The sequence below is a fragment of the Sorex araneus genome, chromosome 3, assembly GCF_027595985.1.
Source record: "Sorex araneus isolate mSorAra2 chromosome 3, mSorAra2.pri, whole genome shotgun sequence".
NCBI classification, from domain to species: Eukaryota; Metazoa; Chordata; class Mammalia; order Eulipotyphla; family Soricidae; genus Sorex; species Sorex araneus.
The window spans coordinates 74,814,628-74,838,146 of NC_073304.1; the positions used below are offsets into that span (position 1 = coordinate 74,814,628).

Consider the following 23,519-nt stretch of genomic DNA (forward strand, 5'->3'; position numbering starts at 1 on the left):
GACTGTATGGAATGCTGGGGATGAAGCCTGTGTTAGCTACATGCAAGGTAACTGCCTTACCTGCTGTGCTATCACTCTGGCCCCAAGAATGCATGTTTTTTTTTTCTTTTTAGGTCACACCTGGCCATGCACAGGGGTTACTCCTGGCTCTGCACTCAGGAACCACTCCTGGCGGTGCTCAGGGGACCATATCGGATGCTGGGAATTGAATCCGGGTCTGCCGTGTGCAAGGCAAACGCCCTACCCGCTGTGCTATTGCTCCAGCCCCAAGAATTCATGTTTTGGGTTCAGCAATGGGCCATGACTTAGCGTGGAAAGCAGGAAGATGTGGGCCTCAGGGGAAGATTCATCTGAGAATAAAGAATTATAATATGGACTAAAGCACAGTAAATTTTAGGTGTTGGTCTCTGAAATAGCAAGAGGAGAGCAGTTATTGTGCTGAATAATAAATTAGGCTTCTGATGAATCTATGTGAGACTCATTGACTTCTTCTAGTACCGGTGTATAAGAGAGTCCCAGGAGCCGTCTGAAACTGGTTTGAATAGAACTAGCTACAGGAAATGAAAACTTGGGAATTGAAGGCGATTAACACCAAAATTTAAATTATGCAAATTTGTGGACCTGGGACAGTGAAATTTATAATCCTATAACAGAAGTATTCATCCAGGTATTTTGCTAGGTGATTTTTTCAGGCTTCCTGGTACAAGCAGATTGCACATCCTACTCCATTGATTGGAGGGCTTGACTTTGACCCATAGGAAATGGGTGGAAGTGATAGTGTGTCAGATCCATGCTGAGGATCCAGAGGCAGCATATCATGGATTTCCATCAGAACCCTGCCCTCTGAGATAAGAGATGTATTTGTCAAGGAGTCATTAATGCTTCAGCCTGGGTCATTGAATGAGTATCTCTCCCCTCCCCTCGTCTCCTCTCCCCTCCCCTCCCCTCGTCTCGTCTCGTCTCGTCTCGTCTCGTCTCGTCTCGTCTCGTCTCGTCTCGTCTCGTCTCCTCTCCTCTCCTCTCCTCTCCTCTCCTCTCCTCTCCTCTCCTCTCCTCTCCTCTCCTCTCCTCTTCTCTCCTCTCCTCCTCTTTTGGAAGTGGACAACTTCCATTTCCTTTATATGTTTCTCTATATACCACAGATGCATGAGATCATTGTGTATTTGTCCTTATCCCTCTGATTTACTTCTCTCAACCCCTGTCTTCTTTCTGAACTTAGTTTACCTGTTTCTGGGAAGTCTTAAATAACTGCTCAAGTGGGCATGAGGCTAAGTGCTAAACTTTTCCTGAATTTTCAGTGCTTTTCTCTCTCTCACATTCAAAACCCCTTTCCTCTTTTCTTATTTTAGGTAGAAACCCATAAAAGAAGGGCTTTTTCTTGTTCGTTTATGTATACCTGTGCCAAAGCAGTGCCTTATTTAGTGGGTATTCAGGGTTTGTCTTCTGAATCCATTACAAAGCTGGTATACTGCATATTTAAAGAGGTTAAATTAGGAAGGTACAGAGCCAGGGCAAGAATCATCCTCTCAACATTACATTCCAGGCTGCCTATGGAATACTACATACCTTACATTTGTTTAGTGGAGCATAGCAACGTGGATTGTAATCAAATTGATTTTTCACATTAACCTGAGTTAAGCATCACTAGGAAGATAAATTTGTTGTGATTTGCTTCATGAAATATATTCAAAAGCCAGATACAAATGAGCTTCATCTTGTGTACATATTTGAAATATTCAAATCACTTTCCTTCCGACTAACACAAATAATCAAGGATCAATTGTGCCTCTGGGGAGGAACCCTCGAATGTCACAACTAAGAGAGATACATTTACTCCCCTAGATGTTCAGAAAAAAAGTCTAGAGAGAGCCATAGAGGTTTTGTAGCTTGGTCATAGCAACTGAGTTCATGGAACATAAAAAAATCAAATATCCCAATTTCTAGTCCAATGATTATTTTGGTTACACAGAGCAAATACTCAATTTTTGATCTTTTATTCTGGTATTATTATTTAAAAGTGTTTCTGGGTGTCTTATCACTTTAGTTGTGAACTCCTTTCCTAGATTACCATAGAATGTCCTGGAAAACCTGGCATTTTCTTTATGTGACTTCTCACTGCTTTAAGAGATGTTCTTCTATGGGAAGGGAAGGCCCAGGTTGATGTACCTGGATGTCCAGCTATTTATTTATTTATTTATTTATTTGTTTGTTTTTGGGTCACACCCGGTGATGCACAGGGGTCACTCCTGGCTCTGTACTCAGGAATTACCCCTGGCGGTGCTCAGGGGACCATATGGGATGCTGGGAATCTAACCTAGGTTGGCTGCGTGAAGGCAAACGTCCTACCTGCTGTGCTATCACTCCAGCCCCAAGTTCAGCTCATTTGAAAGGAGGCTCAGCTATATTCTCCATGCCAGCTAACCTTATTCTTCAAGGGGAAGAGAAGAAAGGACCAATACATGGGGTCAGGGTATTTACTGTGGTACTGTTAATTCTGATTAGGAGCAGATATCTTGAACATTCAGACCTTCAGAGTAATTTGGGAATTTTGGGGGGTTAACCAATCCCAGAAATAAATAGGGATTGGTTAAATAAAAAATAGGCAAGATTATTCTCTAGGCTAGGAATGTTTGGGATTTTAGAGTTTGAACTAAGTTAATTTAGTTCTTTTCTTCTTTTTTAAGTGTGGCTCATACCCAGCTGTGCTCAGGGCTTACCCTTGATTATTGGTTTATTTAGTTTTTTCTATCCTTAGCTTCTCATATTGACAGGTACTCTTTGAATACATTAAATTAATTGTAAATACGTTCAAAGAAAAATATCTGGCTGCTGAAGATATATCAACATATAACATCTAAAAAGTATGGGGAGTGTAGACCAAAGGAAGGAAGGGAGATAGATACTGAGGTTTGATCATACTCTCAGGACATCTGTCAAAGAATAGCTAGCTTGTTAGAAATCACCTTGATACTAATGTCTGCTTATGCATTCCACCTACTGCAGTATATTGGTTTAGTTGAATATATGAGGAAAATCTAACCTTATACAATGTATAGTTTGAAAATAGAGGTGAGTTGCAATGTGAAATCTTAAGCCCAGTTCAAAGTTAGTTGTTAATTAACTTTTCATATTCTGTTACACTAGAATACATGGTATAAATTGTACTTCCAATAGAACTTTCACACATAGTTTTTTTTTTTTTTTTTTGCTTTTTGGGTCACACCTGGCGATGCTCAGGGGCTACTCCTGGCTTTGCACTCAGGAATCACTCCTGGCGGTGCTCAGGGGACCATATGGGATGCTGGGAATCGAACCCGGGTCGGCCGCGTGCAAGGCAAACGCCCTACCCGCTGTGCTATCTCTCCAGCCCCTCACACATAGTTTTGTAATTTTATCCATCAGTCATATGAGAAATAATTGGTCAACATAGTTGCCTGAAAGCTTACATTTTTATTATTAGTGACAACTGTAACTTTTTTTTGATGTGATAGGCTCAGTTTATTCATTTTTTAGAAGGTCCTTGACAAATACTTAGTTGGAATAACCATGGTTGCTACACATTCTTTCAAGGAAAAAGTGAAGTTTTATGATTATTTTCTTTGGCTTTTTGGGTCATACCCAGCAATGCATAGGGGTCACTCCTGGCTCCGCACTTAGGAATCACTCCTGGTAGTGCTCGGGGGACCTTATGGGATGCTGGGATTGAACCTAGGTTGGTTCAAGGCAACTGCCCTACTCGCTGTACCATCACTCCAGCCCCAAAAGTGGTGCTTTAATGAAAAATGATGAGTTCAGTTTGCAACTCAAAGAAGTACACAAATGTTTTCCCTTGAGATAATGTTCATGATTTGTAATGCAGCAGAAGTGATCTGTGTGTATTTCCAATTTTTTGTTGCACAGAATACTAAACAAGAATAGACTCAAGTTGAGATTTAATCAAATTAATGGTTTTTATAGCTTCATCAAAGTGTCCTTCCAGAATTCATATGTTGATTGACGTCCCCACTTTTCAGTATCTTGGAATGTGACTGAATTTGGAAATAAGTTTTTTTTTTTTTTATTTTGTATGAGAGTTTAGGTAACACGGTCATTATAATGTTAGTGCTTATGCATTGATGTACAGTCATTGTACCCCACTATTCTCAGGGTGTTTCTAATCCTTTTCCTTTGTCTCTTTGTCACCAACAAAGATAAGATCTTTAAAGAGATGCTTAAGTTCAAATAAACCCTTTAGGAATGGATTAGAGTGGTCCCTAAACTGATATGAGAGGTGTTCTCATAAGAAGGGAAAATTTGGACAGACAGAGGAGACTTGGAAGGTAATCTTCAGCATAGAAAGACAATGTGGGAATACATTAAGAAGGTGGTCATCTGTCAATCAAGGTGAAGGACTTCTGAACTATAGGAACCTTGATCTTGAACTTCAACCTTCAAAACTGTAAGGAAATAACTATTGTTTAGATCACCCAGTCTATGTTATTCTGTTCTGATAGCTTTCTCAACCAAATATAGTCAATAACACTTTTGTAAAGTGAAAGGCCTGTTTACCCCTGTAGATTCACAGCAAGGAAGATCATAATGATTATCAATACAGAGTCGCAGCTACTGTCTTAGTCAAGCTAAAGAAAGCACCAGCAGTTCTACTCATCTTTGCTTTTGCACTATCAGTGGAAATGGCAACATAATAAAAAGGCACATAGCATTTTTGGTTTTATTAGAAAAATATTTCTGACCTCATGGATTTTCTGAAAAGTTTTTTTTATTAAATTTTTTTAATAATGTAGGAGTACTGCTATTTATTCAGCCATTGATTAAGCTGATTTAATTGGGCATGAACTCCACATTACTTTTTTTTTTTTTGAGGGTTCTTGAGGAAAAAAATTTTTTTTTAAAGAAATATTTTATTGAACCACCGTGAAAACAAGAAAAAAAAATACAAAGCTTTCAGGTTTAAGTCACAGTCAAATACTGATTAAACCACCATCTCTTCACCAGTGCACCCGTTCCACCACCAAGAACCCCAATACACCCCCCTCCCACCCCACCCCCCATCTAAGTAGCTGATGATATTCCCATTATTCTCTCTATATATTGAGTACATTTCATATTTCCATACAGAACTCACTAGTGTTGACTGGAAATTTTCCCCAACAATCAGGCCTGCTGAATAAGCATCATCTAATAATTTCTCTTCCTTGGTAAAAGTGAAGACTTTGAGTCCTTTGAAGGTTTTGGGTTTCTAATATTTTAGCTCAGTTCACAGTCAAAATGGATGGCTGCAAGAATCTGCTCTGGTGCCAAAATGGGTTAGGAGACCTCAGGATCACAGTCAGTAGGCGGGAGGCTCTGCTTCTCGTGCCGCGGCTCTTGGTTCATCCACATTACTTTTTTTTTATTCTATTATGAATGTTAACTTAATTTTATTATTATTCCCCCCCTTTTTTTTATTCACTGTGAGATACAGCTACAAAGCTTTCATGTTTGAGCTTCGGTCATATATAATCAAACATCCATCTCTTCACCAGTGCACACTTTCCACCACCAAAACCCCCAGTATCCCCCCATCCCCTTCCAGTTCTTCCCCTGCTTGAGTGGCGACAATTTCCCCCATACTCTCTCTCTACATTGGTTGCATTCGATATTTTGACACCAGTCTCACCACCACTAAAACCTGCTTGTTATAGATAGAACATAATGTCCGGGAAATATTGTGTCATTCTCTTTTGGGAGTTTTAGTTTATAGTCTCTAGGCCTTGGCCATTGATGAGATTACATGGCACCAGGGGGCAGTTCGTGGGTGTGACTGCCAAGCTTCTGGAAAACTGGGGACCTTGGGGGAGGAGGACCAGTCCCGATCCAAGTGGGCTTGGAGATCTCAGTCACGGGTTCCCACATATCTGGGTTTTCCTGCCGGTCTGTTCTCTGTTGAGGTTCATCCTGTTTTGGGTAAGTCTCATCCGAGCATGTGGAGAGTGGCCTTGGGCATGACAGTGGTTGGATTCTGGAGGTTTTCAGCTGCCAGGGTTCTGCTTGGGGCAGGGAGGGAAACTCAACCTGACACGCGCCCCCCCTCCCCCCAGGTGTCCCGGTAAAGACAGTCTGGCATGGGGTCAGGGCATTCTGGGCATTCTGAGGCACCCTCTTCTGGGAGTTTTAGTTTATAGTCTCTGGGCCTTGGCCATTGATGAGATTACATGGCACCAGGGACAGTTTGTGGGTGTAATCGCCAAACTACTGGAAAATTTGGGATCTGAGGGGAGGAGGCCAAGTCCTGATCCAAGCGAGCCTAGGACTCTCAGTCATGGGTTCTCACCTACCTCTGTTCTATAGGCCCTAACTGCATCATCTGATCTCTTTCGAGGTTTATGGGTCTCTGAAATAAGACCAACAAATGAGCTTTTATAGCTGAACCAGAAGTGGCTTGTGGGTGTGTCTCTCACATACCTAATTTTTGGCCTTTTAATTCTTGGTAAACTTGGCCCCAAGTTGTTGATGTCTGGCCAAAGGCTCAGCAGCAATTTTGGGTTATCTGGAAGTCTGAAGGCATCATCAAGCTTCTGATGCACTCGCCCCACAGGTACAGGTTTACTTGCTGGCAGCACCATACCCCTGTCTGAAAAGGTTTTGGGGACCATGGAAGCTCATGCTCTATAATTTGGCAACTACTATTTGTTGCCAATATTGTTCTTAATTCTGTTGTTTGTACTGCGAAAGCTGCTATTGTAGCAATAAAACCCAGGTTTTCTCTACTTCTTCACTACTCTCTCCTTCTTAGTCAAGAGATTTGCAGATCAATTGAATCACAGACTTTGATGAGTAAATAAATGGTTCAGAAGCAATCATGAATAGTAGTCTTCCCATTCCACAAAAAAAAAAACCCAAAAAAACAAAAACAAAACGATAAAAACTACCCAAGTGCTTCGATTAGAATCTCTGGAGTCAGGGCTATGGGTACATAGGATATAGGCCTCTGGTTTCTCTTAGTGGTATTTTTAGGATCAGATATGTTGGATTCATGGCGATTGTGCTTTGGTGAGAAAGGGAGGGCTCAGTAAAGATAGTAACTTCAGTACCTGCACTACACTTTATGCATCAATACCTCAGCCTTGCTGTTAAAAATAATGCTTAGCTGTTTAAGTGATAGGTGGTTGGGTCTGTGACTTGAATTTCTGGCAAAACCATAAAGAGGAAGAATAGACCGATATGAATGGCAAATTAAAAAGGTCAAATAGTATATGTAGCAATTGGGCAGGAATTGAAAGTCTTTGAAACTGAGGCACATCTAAGACCCCAAGAGAAAATAAACTGAGTCAAGTTCCTCTTATTCAGTAATCTGACTTTTGTCAAAAACCTTTTCTTCCTTTCTCTATGATCCCTTCCCCCTTGAAGGAGAAGTGAGTTGAACAATCAGCTGGAGTTCCTTGGAATGTCTCTAGAATTATGAAATTCCCCACGCACCACAAGGGGAGGACTTGATTTGAATCATTGTCATTATCTCAGATCCTGAAAGGCAGTAATTTTAAGATATCATACTTCTTTCTGTATGTTGAATAAGACTAATAATTTAAAAATTCAGAATATGTAACATAATTAAATAGCAATTTTCTTATTTATTTTACCTCTCTAGTCAGTGACGGAATTTACTATTATAGAAATATGTCCTATGAGCATACAATTTTAATGCCTACTTATCCAGAGATTTCCTTGAGATTAGCCGCAGTCTTTAAGAATGTAAGTTAATCTTCAAGAAACAGATCTCATTTTACTTATTCATTGTTTAAATTCACTGAAGACTTCTTAGGAACCAAACAAATGAAAATTTAAAAAATGTTTTATTATAAAATGGATGAAGCATTAAACATGTATATAATCAGTATTTATAGATTCATCACTCAGGTTTAATAATCATGCGTGCTAGCCATGTTAGATATTTAATTTGGTAAAGCATTTTAAAATACATTGCAAATACCATTCCTAAACACTTCAGCCTGAACTTTTTTAAGTAAAGAAATTGCAAGGAAACAGTGAAAAGGCAACACACTCAAGGGAGAATGCAGGCTTCTTCAGAGGTAAGAGAGTTCCAAGAAAGAAAAGAAAGAAATTGCACACTCCAAATTGGGATACAGGGTGATTCCAAACCGGAATGCCCAGTATGCACTTTTATTCCCCCTGTCAATGATACACAGCTGAAACTTACATAATATTTTAATGTTACATAATTTTTAGCTTATGTAATGCACTAATGCTTCAATATTACAGAACTAATAATTTTTAAAAACCATATAACATGGGAAGGATTGGGGTGAGAATAGAATGAAACTTGTAGAACTTTTTTAAGTTTAAAAATCATCTATTTTTTATTTTTATTTTTGTTGTAGTTAAGGACACAAGTTAACCATCATGCTAATGTTTATGGTCTTGATGTATAGTTACCGCATCTCACCACACCAAAGTGCCAACTCCCTCTACCAAGATCTTATGTCATTTCTAGTTGGCTTCTCCAAGACTTCCTCTCCTCAATCCCTGATTTAGTAAATTCAGATTTGTAATTTGAGGTCAAATGTTTATCATTGTTCAGTACCATCTATTCCTTTGTTTTATTTTTCTATATACAACAGATGAGTGGAATAATCTGGTATTTGGACTTTACCCTCTGATTTATTTCACTTAACATGATACCCTCCAGTTCCATCCAAGTTACAGCAAGTGAGTGATTTTTTTCTTACAGACGCATAGTTTTTTTCCACTATGAATTTAAGCCACAGCTTATTTTACCATTTATCTGTCATTGTACATTTGGGTTGTTTTTACCTCCTGGCTGTTTTACTGAGTGCTGCAGTAAGCAGAGGTGTGCATATATCTTCTTGAATTAATATTTTTGAGTTTTGGAGATAGATGCCAGGAAGTGGAATCACTGGGTTGTATGGGAGCTCTATTCTTGCTGTTTTGAGAAATCTACATACTGTTTTCCACAGGAGCTAAACTAGATGACATTCCCTTTAACAATAAAAGAAGTTTCCTTTTTTTGACCTTATCATCAAGCAAAATTTTTTTGTTGTCTTTTTGATGGATGCCAGGCTCACTGGTGTGAAATAATATCTCATTGTTGTTTTGATTTGTGTTTCGAAGATGAACACTTCTTCATGTCTATTTGTTCTCTCTACGTCCTTTTTGGGTAAGGCTCTGTTCATCTCTTTTCGTCATTTTTTTTTTTTTTTGCTTTTTGGGTCACACCTGGCAATGCACAGGGGTTAATCCTGGCTCTGCACTCAGGAATTACCCCTGGCGGTGCTCAGGGGACCATATGGGATGCTGGGAATCGAACCCAGGTCAGCCGCGTGCAAGGCAAACGCCCTACCCTCTGTGCTATTGCTCCAGCCCCTCGTCATTTTTTTTTTGATGGTGGTTTTGTTGTTGAGTGTTTAAAAAAAAATTTTATTGAATAACTATGAATTAACAAGTTACAGTGTTATTCATTATTGAATTTCAGATGTACAATGTGCTGTTGAGTTTTGTGAGTGCATTATTTATTAGGTATATGAACCCTTTATCTGATGTATATTTTGAGAATATTTTCTCTCATTTAGTTGGGTGTCTTTTTATCTTAGTCTGAATTTCTTTTGCTGGGTAAAAACTTTTTAATTTGATGTGGTCCCATTCTTTTATTTTTCTGTTTTGTGTTATCTATACCAATGGAGTCAAATCATTGAAGACACTTCTGAGGTCTGTATTCTGGGGTAGTTCTGCTTATATTTTTCATGATGTATTTTATGGATTCTCATACAACCCTTAGGTCTTTAATCCACTTTGCATTAATGTTTGTGTGTGGTGTGAGATATGGATCCAGTTTTATTGTTTTGCGTATCCAGTTTCCCAGCATCATTTGTTGAAGAGGCTCTCCTTATTCTACTTCATGCATCTAGCTCCTTTGTCATGGATTAAGTGTCTTTAGATTGAGAGTTTATTTTGCCGACCAAGCATTTAAAAAAATTGAAAATATTAGGGTTGGAGAGATAGTACAGCAGGTAGGGCATTTTGCGGACCTGGGTTTAATCTCTAGCATTCCATACAGTCCCTTGAGTACCATTGGGAGTAATTCCTGAGTACAGATCCAGGAGTAACCACTCAGCATTGCCAGGTGTGGCCAAAAACACACAACATAAAAATAATAAAAGTATCTTCCAATATAATTTAAATACAACTTCTTACTTAAGAAAGTCAGCAATTCCATAAAGTCATTTAATAGCCATTTCCAAAATCCAGTTTTTCTAATTCTCCCACAAATGACTTTTACAGATGATGTTTAAACACAAGATCCAAATAAAAACTAGGTTTTTAATTTAGTTGTCATACCTTTAAGTTTCCTTTAGTTATAGCAGTTCTACCACTACTCCATCTCTATTGTATTTTATTTTTCAGAATATTGATTATTGACAAGACTAGATCTATCACCCTGTAGAATGACTCACATTCTTACTTGGTCAATCAAATTGTTTCTTTGTGGAATCCTCTAGTTTGTCCTCCTAGCAACCTTGTCTCATGTTAGAACCCTAAGTTTGGTTGCTATTAGTTTATTTACTTAGGGTTGGTGGGAATACTTCGAGGTGATGCTGTGTTCTGCATACTACATCATGCCAATAAGATGGTGACAGATGAACTCATCTCTTGCTAAGTTATTTATTTTCATCACAGCCAGCATGTAATCTGAGGCTTGAAGATGTTTTAAAACTGTTTTTGACTTGGAATAATTTTTTTGAGCCTGATTTCTTGTGTGAATCAGAAAGCTAGTCATATTTTTCCTTTATGCAATTGTGAATGCTTCCATTCTGCTATACCAGAAATACTGTAAACCCATCACTATGAGCTGAAAAATTAATATCTAAAAGAGTTTAATTTTTGGAAATGAGTAATCCAGGATATGTTCCAGTTCTGCACATAAAAAATGAGAATTTCATTGCAAGTGTTTCCTCTGTGAGTTGTTTATATTCCCTGAAAATAGATTTTCTTTTTTTCCTTTAATTGAGTCATTGTATTTGATCACATTAAGCCATACATCTAGTTATTTTGGACAACCCGTGAGGAAATCTAGTTAAATTTTCTTCCCCTGTGCATTGCTTTTAGTCTTCTAAACCTGAAAAATAGCAATTGGACTTGGTGTGCTAACTAGTGCTTGTAATCCTAGGATGAAAGGATTAATCCCTGTGCTCTTGGATCAAACATACATTGGGTCAAGAGAAGAGTGAAGGAGAACCCAGACTTGTAAATGCTCAGATATGTGGTATTAATGCTGATTGATTCTCTGAAGTGAATAAAATACTGCTTGGTTCCCAGGAAACACCCTGGGAACACAAAAACACGTTTAAATGTGTAGGGATGAATTGAGTCTTTGCTCTGGGCTGAGGACACTTTTGGGTGATGTTAGGTCAGAGGGAGATTACTTGAGTCTGAAATAATATTTCAAGTTGTTCCAGGTTTCAGAGCTAGCCCTATTTATCTCCACTGTCTAAAAGCTTTCCCCAGCGTCCTCTCCCCAATATCATTATTTCCTCCTACTCTCTCTCAACTTACTTGTGATTTTCTAATAACTCATATTTTATTTATGAAGAGTCTGTATTCTTCATGTCGGCACTAGGCATTTTTCTAGTGCTACCTAATAATGACATTTTTGCCATCCTTATTCCTCATTTTGACACTGGACACTTTACTCATCGGAATTACTGTTAGCATTTGGGGTTTCAATGTTCCAGTTCCATTCTATGGATCTGCTTCTTGATATGACCTTTAGATAGGCATGACTAATTTTTATCTATTTATTTTTTAGGGTATCCCTAATAATGCTCAGAGGATCCAGAGAAGACTCCAGTCAATACTTGGTCTACTGGGCCATAAAAGGTTCAATACTAGGGGAAGTGGTTGTAGTGCTGGGAACTGTGATGTATAATAGTTTGGGCCCAGAGGTGCTGGCAGCTCAGGATCCTCTAGGGCTGCTCCTGGTGGTACTCCAGGAGGGCGTGTGGTACCAGGGTTTAAACCTGGGGCCTTGCACATGCAAGGCATGCATCTCTGAGCTCTCTGCCTGGCCCTTAGAAGTGGATAAACTAAAAAGAATTAGACTTATAAGTTTATCATATTCTAATAAGATGGAATTCAAACCACATCAACCACGTCTTAAAGCACAACTTTCTTTAATACTAGGCCATTAGCACTATGAAGAGGGGAAGGGATTTTATGCCTTATATAGACCTGGATTCAACTTCTTATTTCAGTGTGTATGAGTATGTGACCCAGTTTATGGCCTCATAGTCATCACTAGTCCTGTTTTCTTTACTTATTCTCTGATATTTATTACCATGAGAGCATTTGACAAAAGTTCTTAAAATGTGTAGTGGAATTATTTATTACTCATGACTCTGGTAATACAACTTAAAACTACTGTAGTAGACAAGAAGGAGTAATCCCCAAATAAAAGAGTCAGGGGGTCAGGAGCATTAAATCTCAGATATTATTTTTCTCCATGACACTCAAAGGGCTCTTCCAGATGCAGAGACACACACAGTGGATCAGATCTAGGTGTTTTTTGCACAAATTCTTAATATATTGCACCTCTGTGGTAACTAGTCACAGTGAAATACAGTAGTGCAAAAACCTTAAAAAGCCTTCTTCTTTTCTTCCTTGGCACTTTGCCACCACCACCCTCAGTCATCCAGTATATCTCTGAAGTCTCCTTTCATGACTGTTGTTATTGTGGTTAAATGCACAAAACTCAAAGGCACAAAATTATTATCAACATACATTTCAACAAGTAAAACACTAAGATGTTAAGAAATAAATTGGCAAAGGACAAGTAAAGATAGTCACTCAGTTGTGAAAAAATGTTTTAGCCCTTGAGTAATAAAAAATAAAAAATAAAGCATCAACAAATATTTTTTTGACAGATACTGAGGCAACTTTTGTTAGAAAAGGTAATGATCAATGCTGGTAAGATATTGGTAGCAAGATAAACCATCCTCTTTTTATTAGAAAGTAATTAGTTACTATCAGGAGGATAAAAATAGTCAGACTATTTTGGGCAAATACTTCCACTTGGAGGAGTTATTATGAGAAAACAATATGCATTTGAATACAAAATGAGATTTATTATCCTCAGAGAAGATCAGTTACTTGCAAGAACACAGTATTATAGTGCTTATTTTTCTTTGCACAGTGAAGTGCAGTTTTGTGAAGACATATTAATCTGGAGTGATCTCTGTCAATGCTAGTTCATGGATGCTTACAGAAGTCAGCAGAGATTAGTTAAAAAAGATAAAAAAAAAGATGAGTAAGCAATTTAACTCAATCACAGTAACTTTCTTGAGTGTTTTCCTTCACAATTACAGGTGTTTGATGTTGCTTAAACAAATCCTTTAAAGTAAATATTTTTTTGTTGTGGAAATCATGAGTATTCACTTATAGGATAAAGGCAAACAACTGTTCTAATGTTATGTTACTGTGATTCTACAATATTGGCAGTGATTGTTTCATATATAGAGTCATAATATGCTAAAATTTAACCAACTTAAATTCAAGTAAGTTTGATAAGTTCTGAATAAATGTTGGAAGATTTAAAAGAATACTCCAATGATGACAAACATTGATTTAAAATGCTTGTGGAGAATTCAATATACATTTATGAACTAGGAGAATAGCAAAAAAAGCAGCATTTCAAAATTAATCTTGTATTCTATATGTGTTTTAAAAATATGTATACATAATCAAATCAATCCTTTAGAACTTTTCTAGTGGAATTTGACAATTTAATCTATAATCCTAAGGCTCTGTATATGCAAGTTGGTCAGAAAAATTTATCTTGAATCTTCTATTTGAGGAAGTGAGGGATTACTTCAGATTTTGAATCTATACATTTAACTAATTTATACATAAAGTTTATGTGATGATTTAAAATAATGAATAACAAATGTTTTAATACTTCTATGTCCACCACAGACTGGAGTGATAGCACAGAGGGCAGGGCATTTGCTTTGCATGCGGCCGACCCAGGTTCGATTTCTCTGTAGCCTGGCAAGCTAATGAGAGTATCCTGCCTGCATGGCAGAGCATGGCAAGCTATTAGTGGTGTATTTGATATGCCAAAACCACTAACAACAAGTCTCACAATGGAGACGTTACTGGTGCCTACTTGAGCAAATTGATGAATAACAGTACGACAGTGCTATAGTGCTATAAAATCTACTTAAACTCTCAACCATAAATGATCCAATTAAGAACTGCAGTATGCTCCTGGATTTAATACTACCATGTCTCATTAGAAATACCGATTGGGAGGAAGTATTTAATAACATAGACGATCAATCATTTAGTACCAAGAAAGACAAAATGTGTATGCCATATAGTTATATACATAGAGCATATATAATTATATATAGCAAAAATTGGGGAGAAACATAGTGAAATAGCAATTGTCATTGCTTTTTGGAGGCTGACTTGATCTTCTTTTAACTGAGAATTCTATAATGAATTCCAGGAAGAAAAAGAGCTCAGGGTTTAGCTACTAAACCATCGAGACATGTTCTAGTGTAGTCATTCACCTGAACTTGCTCTCTGACAAGGTTATTTGGGTCACTGCTGAATGGTTTTCAGTTCTTATGAAGCTTTTTCTGACATTGAAATGTAGTTTCTTTTAAAAGGTGGGCATGTTCCCCCCACCTCCTGCAATGGTTCTGATTTTACCTGCAGGTACAATGACTTGCTCCATGGCCAGGCTAAGGCTCTCTCTGTACTCTCTTTGAGTATGTGCCAGGTAGCTGTGCACATCTCTTCCTGCACAGGAAAGAGAAGTTTCTGTTCTGGGAGACCCCCAATTCACCTAATGATCCACACTGAGGATCAAACTTCCCTTTTTATTCTAGGCATTGTTCCTGAAGCTTTGAAAACTCTTCCATGATTACTTTCACATCTTTGCTTGTAGCTATTATTGCTATTAAAATACAGTGCTCCCTCCCTCCCACTACAACCTCTGAAAAGTTAAAACCTCCATTTATCTTCATCACTCAAAGATTAGTATGAATTGGTTTCAGGACATTTTTTGATATGAAGCTCTGATGGGAATAGAATGAGAGTGTCTGAGGGCTGTGATGGGGAGGAGGGTCCAAGGAAAGGGCACGGAAAGATGGGACTGGGAGCCAGGGATGACCTACTTTATAGTTTGCAGAGGGTTGGCAGCTGGCGGCCTCTTTCAGCTATTGCCAAGACTTTGCTTTATTCCAGTCACAGCTAAGCACATTTTTTTTTGGTTGATTCTGCAAGCAAAATTCAAGAATTCTGCACTTCTTGAATTCTCATATGTTCTTTCAGAGATCCTAAGATAATACACACTCTAATACTGGTCTTGACAATTCCTGGGGTGGTTAGTATCAATTCAAGTGACAAATACTTGGAGTCCACAACATTTTCTTTGGCACTAAGTCTTTATATCTCTTCTTACACTTTGCTCCCATCCTTCTTTCTTAGCTTTACTAAGTAGGCAGTACATGCATGGGACCATTTTCCTGAGGTGAAAAAAAGTATACAAAAATCTATAGATTTAGGAAAATCTAGGATATGACCTCTTTCAGACATTACTATGTAGAGACATCCTTCAAAGATCTAGAACATGCTAGCAATGCCATTTTCATGAGCAGATGATCCCCATGTCCCACACGTGGGGAATGGGAAGGTCCTATTGCTCTAAGCTTTCAATGTCCATCCACTATATGGTCACTATGTGGGCGCTCTGTGTATATAAATGCTTTTCCAGCTCTGCTAGACAAATTGAATCCTCAAACACTCATATATATGTATCTATCAACATATAGATACATATATATATATATATGAGTGATATATGGAGTGAGTGGGGAAGCAGATCAGAGCTTAAGTTACAAACTTGGACGTTGTTAGCAATAGATATAGTTAAAGGCATACTATTGACTGAGATTATTTAGGGGAGAAAATGAGGATAACAAAGGAAAATCAAGGGTTATTGCAACATTGGGAACTAAACAGGGTTGAAGAGTAACAGAGCAGACTGAGAAGTTATGCCCAGTAGGACAAAATAAAATCAGGGAACTTAGATATCATAGAAGTCGAGAAGACTTTCTTCCCAACTACTGGGAATTTATATAAAATGAGAAAAGTAAGCAACTTTTAAATTACCTATCATTGAATTGGATTCAACAGAGCCTGGAAAGCTCTTCGTGGCGTATTCAATATGCCAAATACAGTAACAATGATGGGTCTCATTCCCCTTACCCTGAAAGAACCTCCAATGTGACACCGCTGGGAAGAATGAATAAAGAGAGGCTGCTAAAATCTCAGGGCTAGAACAAATGGAAACATTACTGGCGCCTCTCGAGCAAATTGATGATCAGTGGGATGTCAGTGATAGAAGGAGCGATAGCGCAGCGGGTAGGGCATTTGCCTTGCACATGGCCAACCCAGGTTCGATTCCTCCGCCCCTCTTGGAGAGCCCGGCAAGCTACCGAGAGTATCTCGCCCACATGGCAGAGCCTGGCAAGCTACCCGTGGTGTATTCAGTATACCAAAAACAGTAACAACAAGTCTCCCAATGGAGACGTTACTGGTGCCCGCTTGAGCAAATCGATGAGCAACGGGATGACAGTGATATAGAAGACACCAAGTCAAAATATTTTTTGAATAGATTTATTTGCAGGTTTTTCTAAGGTACATGTAGAGTTGTAATACATACTTTTCAATAAGTCCCTTGACTCTCTGCTTTCTTAAATCTTAGTAGTAACTTAGTCTTCTTAATGCCCAACAAGAAGCATAAAATCCCTGAAGGTACTCAGGAGGAAGACTCTCAGGCTCTCCTTGTCTCTGAGCAGATGTTGCATGACTGATGGGATCACATATATGGGAATTTCTTAGAGGCTGATTCTCAGGCCTTGCCCTGGTGGTGAATGCTTCCTGGGCAGTTGGCAGTTGTGACCCACATCTGTTGTCAACTGGCCCAAAGCCAGCAGCCGCTTTTGTTCTCTAAATTGGAAAGGAACTCAAATGTGGGGTGTTTGGGGTACAGGGAACCACAGGATGTGGATGTTCTTGGTCTCTGGTGCCTCATAAGGAAGATGCATCTGTTGGATGAAGCATCTGGTAAGGAGACTGAGTCAGCAGCAAACATGAGTTTCCCAGCATGCCGGTCCCAGCCATCCTACAATTTCTCACCTTTTTCTTAGAACATATGCTTTTTCAGGTCTACTAAGCAACTTGCATCCTCAGATATGACTACTGGGATCAGTGTGACAATGCAAACAGGGCTGAACAAGGAAATCCTACTTTCAGATGAGATAGGGTCTAAATGTCTTGGGATGTGGAAACCAAAAATAGGGCAGAACTATCCTTGTCCTTCTTGGCAAATAATATATTGAGGGAGAGAGATAGAAAGACATAGAGAGGAGAAGAGGAAGAGAAAGAGATTGTCTTCTTATAACTATTTTTCTATTAAACTAGAAAATAGGTTTTGGTGAAAAAAATGTCTTCCTTCCATAGAGTTAATCTGTGTTGATAGTTGCATTAATTTGTATATGCAGGAGGAGCTCATCACTGAATTCTCTCAATATAGAAATGATTTCTAGAACTAGGGGAGATGAATTAAACAGAAATATAAGATTATTATGCTTTATATATAGCCCTTGGAGTTTTTGCATAAAAAAAGGAAAGATTTTTGCTCTAAGACCTACTTTACCTTAAGCATCCAGACTAACATGAGACTACACTGATTTTTAGGGATTTTTTTGTGGGGGTCCTTCCAAGCAGTGCTCAGGAAACCTCAACTCCCCCTTATTATTCTTGGTGAAGGTTAGGCATCATATGGTACTAGGAAGTTAGCTGGGGTTGGCTGCATGCAAGGCATGCACCATAACCTCTGTACATCTCTCCAGCTCTCCTTTGCCATTTTTGAATAGACTGAGTATTTTATAAATATAATATAGAATGAGGCACGAGGCACAGTGTTAGGAAAACAAAACTAGACCAGATAACTGGAGTTGCATAAAATGATAATATTTCTTCCTTAGAAAGAGTGTGATATGGCAGCTCTCTTTATAGTGCACAGAACTAATTGGAAAATTCAAACTTTTATCCTGGAATGTCACAGGAACTTCATAGAGTTTTAGAATCTAAAACTTTGGTTTTCAGCCTATAAAAGAGGGATATAAAGATAGTGCAACCCTTTCTAATGACAGACTATGATGAAGAAATCACTGAATCTGAATTTCGGTAGAATCTTCCAAAGCTTTCTGAGTCAGGCACCATCATGAGTCATACCATCAGTGAAGTTTGAGATCTTAGAAAAATGCCTCCAGGTGGTGCTAACTTCGAGTTGGATTGGAGGGGTATGGGGTGGCTTCAATAGATGTAGAAGAGGGTACAGAAATCAGATGGGAGCTGTTCTGTGTCTAATTCCCTGTTGAGATGCAAATGATTTGATCACTGTCATTGTTGGAACTGGTAGGGAGCTGGGCAATGAAGGCTGGGAGGAAGAAAGGAGAAGTGGGAAGTCTGTAGGCGATCAAATCTGGGAGTAGATTTCAAAGGAGAAAGTCTGATTTTATAAAGTAGAGGTCTACGGATTAAGATTAGGGAAAGATATTTAGAAATAAGTGTTGTAGAAGATACTAACTGAACCCCTGGATATGGAATATTAGCACTGGGAACACTTTTTACTGACATACTGACTGAGGTCTAAGCTTGAACTCTTTGCTCCTGGTAGCTGTGTGGAATAACAGAGAAATGGAAGAGGAAATTTCTCCATAGAGGTTTCTGAAGAAATTAAAAAAATTTACTTTGTACATTGACCTTGAAAAGGAAATGAGAAAATACAGGGAAACCCCTGTGGAAATTAGGCTCAGGAGAGAAATACTAGAAAATACAAAATAACCAGGGCATTTACAGAAAAAGAGGAGCTTCTTCTTGGTCAGACTGAACATAACTTGGAACATCTAATTTTCCTTCAGATTGTTGGTACAACATTTCAGTGAATTTGGATCTGGATGCCTTGTGTTGAGTAAAACTGGCAGCTGCTATTTTGTGTGTGTTCAATCAGGGGGACCCAGGGGACAATTAGTCCAATGCTCATTCTGTTGTTTAGCTGAGTCTCTGGCTCAGAAACACATTGAGATATCTGGTGTTTTTCAAGGATTTTATTGAGTTAAATTTTTAAAAAATTTTGAATTGTCCAGGATTGCTACTTTAACTGAGAACTTTGCCTTTCTCACCCTGTGTAAGTATGATGGAGGTTGCCAGTAAAGGAGTCAAAGATGACTTTTGCAAGCCTGGGCTAAGTCCTAGTTGATGTCGGTACAATTACGAGATGGGATTTGGAGGCTATAGTATCGGAATAGAGACTTCCTGGTCTTTTATTGTGTCCTCCCCGAGTATAATCAGATAATCCTGTCTGGTTACTTGGGAGTCAAGTTACTTTCTTGCAGAAACATTTAAAGAGTTACTTTAGGAAACCTAGAAAAGTGCAAGACCAGAGGCAAGCCACAGCCCAAAGCCCAGCTGCTGAGGCGCGCAGATGGGAGAATGTTAACAGCCAAGAAATATGAGGTCTTTGGCTCCTTTCCCAGAACTGCCAGGCTAAGACCTTGGCAGAGACTCAACAGGAAACTGAACTCTATTTGCATATCCTTTTATACATGGGAGATTAAAAGCTTCAACCTTGAGTGATCACAGTTTTTGAGAATCACGATGAGGCATTAAAGAGGAGGAGGAGTGTCCCAAGGGAGGTGAGCTGGCAGCGAAGCAAGGTAGGTGTGAGGTTAGCAATGACTTTCAATCCCCTTTGATTAATCATGAGTGCATTTCCGTTAGTTCTTTTTGGGGTTTTATACTTACTGCGTCACATAAAGGAATCAGCTAGGCAGGAATCTGTACTTCCCAATATTGGAAATTCATCTGATTTGATCTTTAGCCCATGGCTTCCTTCTCTTTCTCATAGAGAAGTCAGTTTGTTAATGCTGAAGGAAACTCAGAGACGATCTACTGCAAATTCTTTATTGGACAGATAAGAATCTGGGCTCAAAGAGGGAAACTGGCTTCTAAAGTCACAAAAAGAAGTAAGAGTCTGACGCCCCAACAAAAGGTTTTCCCCATCAGGGTATTTTTCTTAGCAGGTGGAAGTTTCTTAATTTATGACCTAGATGCTTTCCAGCATGTGATTTGGCTGAGACACCCTTCACATTTCCCATCAGAACACGCATTTCTGGCAAGAGAGTCCTTTGGATTCCCTGGCATTTCTTTCTCGTTCTCCTGGATAAGGTTTCTGTGGTTCTCTAATGAAAAAAAGCCAAAGGACTTAAACTGAGGTATTTATCCATGGGATTTACTTAGGAGAAGTGATTTTGTCTGGCCAAATTCTTTAGAAAGAAAAGTTACCTTATGTACAGGCTCAGGCAACATGAGGCTGGACAGATGTCACTGCTCACTAAGAAATCAAGCTAGAGAAAGTCGCTTTGCCAGGGTCGGAAAAGATGTCTTTGTTTAGAATAGAGTACATTAAAAATGTATTCTAGATGGGGGAGACTCTGCAGGGGTGCATCCTCAAACCTGGGTAAGGCTTTCTGAAAATTGAGACCCCCCATGTGCAGCTACTCTTTCCAACATCTGAACCAGGTCAACCAGATACAGGTTTGACAAAGAAAAGTTAATTCTCCTCTTGGCAAAGCTGAGATTGGCTGGAGTAACCTCCATCTGGTAGAGACACAGAGACTTGAAGTCATCATGTGCCACTGAGAAGTCAGATCCTCACAGTAGTGGATTTGTACAGTTTTGAGGCTTTCATTAGGGAAAGAATTCAGAGTCTGTTTGGGAAAAATATTCCTGATGAAGCATTTTATATAAAAGGTTTGGGAGATAGTACAGCATTAAGGGAACAAGCCTGGCATACACCAAATGGGTTGAGTTCCTGGCTTCTGTGGTCCCCTGATCGTAGCTGGAGACCCCTGAGCATTGTCAGATATGCAACCATGGAGACCCCCTAGCACCACTGGGGTGTTATGTATATCCCCAGTTACCAATGGGCTTGAGCATCATCTCAGTTTGCTGAGAGTTCCTGGGAGGGTCTCCAGGACTCTTGAGCACTGCCTGGATGCACACCCCCACCCCAGACATTTGAATTTCCTGTTTGGGAAAAATGTTAGCTATTATCATGGTAAGATTTTCCCTTCCAATCTAGATCCTTGATTTTTTTCTCTCTCTGGGTGAAAACTACTCTATCTTAGACCATTCATAGTTGAGGGGGAAAGTATATTAATATTATTAGAAGTATTTGGTGTGCCTGAAGCATTCTAGAAATTATTTCATTTAATCCTTAAAGTAATTATATGAAGTAGGTATTATTACTGTATTTTATAGGTGAGGAAATGAAGGCTTAGAACTTAAGCAATCTGTTCAAAGTCCTACAAGAGTAAATGAGGAGTTGTCTCAGACAAATTTTTGTCTTAGACAAATTTTTGTCTAATGTTAGAGCCCAAAGTACTGAATACCAAGATATGCAAATTGCAGCCCAAAATTTAAAATATGTTCATTTAAAAATAGGCAAAATACATTAACCAAGTTTGGCACAATTTTTCAGATTGCTTTTAAGTTTAGTACATACTGATTTTTTTGGGTGAATGATCAGTCATATTTACTTCTGCATGTCACATTACTTGTCTGCACTGGATTGTCTCTTATTTATTCATTTATTCATTAAATCAAATTTTATTAAGATATTCTGGAAGATAACTGAACAAAATGGCTAAAGTAAATTAAAATTTGACTCTGAAAACCTATTTGTGAGCATTCTATCCAGGTCTCAAATCATGAAAATATTATTTGATATCACTGTTAGGTACAGGCATAGATATATTGCCTTACTTAATAGAAGAAAATATACTTGTTTAAATTGTGCAATAAAACTTTTTGTCAGCATGATAAAGATGTTTTCATGGGCCTGAATATGTGGGAAGGACAATAGAAGGTAGTTATTTGGAACTCAGAGTCAAACCACTGCTCACTCTAGTATGAGTACACGTCTTTGTCATTCTGTCTCTTTCCTCCAATGTCCTGGATGTCAAAGGCTAAGAAAAGTGACCAAGATGTGCATCCAACCCCACCTGAGAGAGAAGTATAGGTGAAAATTTTCTGTTATCCAGTCATCAGTAAGAACAATCCATCTGACCAACAGAACTTCAGGAAGGGCCACTCAGAACTGATTGATTAGGGCCCCCATTCTAGATTTCACACTTAGACCCAAACAGCTATGGATACTGGAAGACAGAAGTTTGAAGCTGAAAGACTAGGAAAGCTCAAAGAATCCAAGCATCTGTGTTTTCTGTGGAAAAAAGTAGCTTCAAGTATGCACTAGGTGGAGGTTACAATCCTGGCAGGAAGAGCCGCTGGAGAAAGATCACTGATCCTGCATACAAATTTCCCTTTTTCCGTTGCCTAGTTTAATATTCCCACCCCTCTCAGTTTCTCTATGGTTCCCTGAGGTGAGAGCATAATAATAGGCCTCGGGTTTCACTAGTTTCAGTCTATTGGTTTGTTACTACAACTAATAGTTGGTGTTATTCCTGCTGATAGTGTCTTTCCTTCGTAGAAGATGTAATGTTTAACATTCCCCAAAGGACTAATTTTGTAAACATATTCATGTGGTCTTCTTGGAGCTTACTAATGTCCATTCAACCAGAAAAATCTAAAGTCAAAGAGGTATGGACAGTGGTCAGAAGGGAGCCCAAGCATTTCTCCTGGTCTCCCCATCCCAAGTTACCAGATGATTTAATAACTAGACTCTGGAAAAGAGGAAGCATTGAAAAAAAACTATGAGAGAATGACTGACAGTGTACTGCCTCAAAAATTATGGGTCCTACAGAAAACTGGCTGGAGGAACATCAGCTTAGTCAGAGAGCACGTGCTGGAGGCAGAGGCTGGGAAAGTACCTACACTCATATGTTAAGGAGCTAATTATCTTCTAGGATGAAAAATATGAGGAGGGTGGCATTATGTGAACTAAGTAGAAATAGTTCTGCCCACTTTGCATAGCTTTCTTTAATAAAAGGGCCTTTTCTTTTTTTTTTTTTTTGCTTTTTAGGTCACACCCGGAGATGCACAGGGGTTACTCCTGGCTTTGCACTTAGGAATTACTTCTGGCGGTGCTCAGGGAACCATATGGGATGCTGGGAATCAAACTGGGATTGCCGAATGCAAGGCAAACGCCCTACCCGCTGTGCTATTTCTCCAGAAGATTCTGGGAAGGTGTGGGGACCACTCTCTTGGCACCATATGATAAAAGGAGGGAAAAAAATCCCCACAGTTTTCAGTCATCTCCAGAGAAAGAAGGCTCATTTTTTGTTTGTTTGCTTTGGGGCTATGCCCAGCATTGTTCAGGGCTGACTCCTGGCTCTGTACTCAGTGTTCACTCCACATGAGGTACCAGGGATTGAACACAGGTCAGCCTCATGCACGGAAACATATTCATG

General features: G+C 38.9%; 1 protein-coding gene and 1 long non-coding RNA gene across 3 annotated transcripts in view; one reads left to right on the forward strand and one right to left on the reverse strand.

Annotated features, from left to right (window-relative positions):
* Window positions 1–23,519, reverse strand: part of LOC101539425 (T cell receptor alpha chain MC.7.G5-like) — a 499,205-nt gene that overhangs the window by 110,504 nt on the left and 365,182 nt on the right. The window lies entirely within an intron of this gene.
* Window positions 19,705–23,519, forward strand: part of LOC129403575 (uncharacterized) — a 7,799-nt gene continuing 3,984 nt past the window's right edge. Inside the window, exons 1-2 of one of the 2 annotated variants that reach the window (XR_008629310.1) lie at window positions 19,705–19,805; window positions 23,132–23,489. This is a non-coding gene — a long non-coding RNA (uncharacterized LOC129403575). The remainder of the gene's footprint in view (window positions 19,806–23,131; window positions 23,490–23,519) is intronic. The other variant, XR_008629309.1, reaches the window with a different exon arrangement.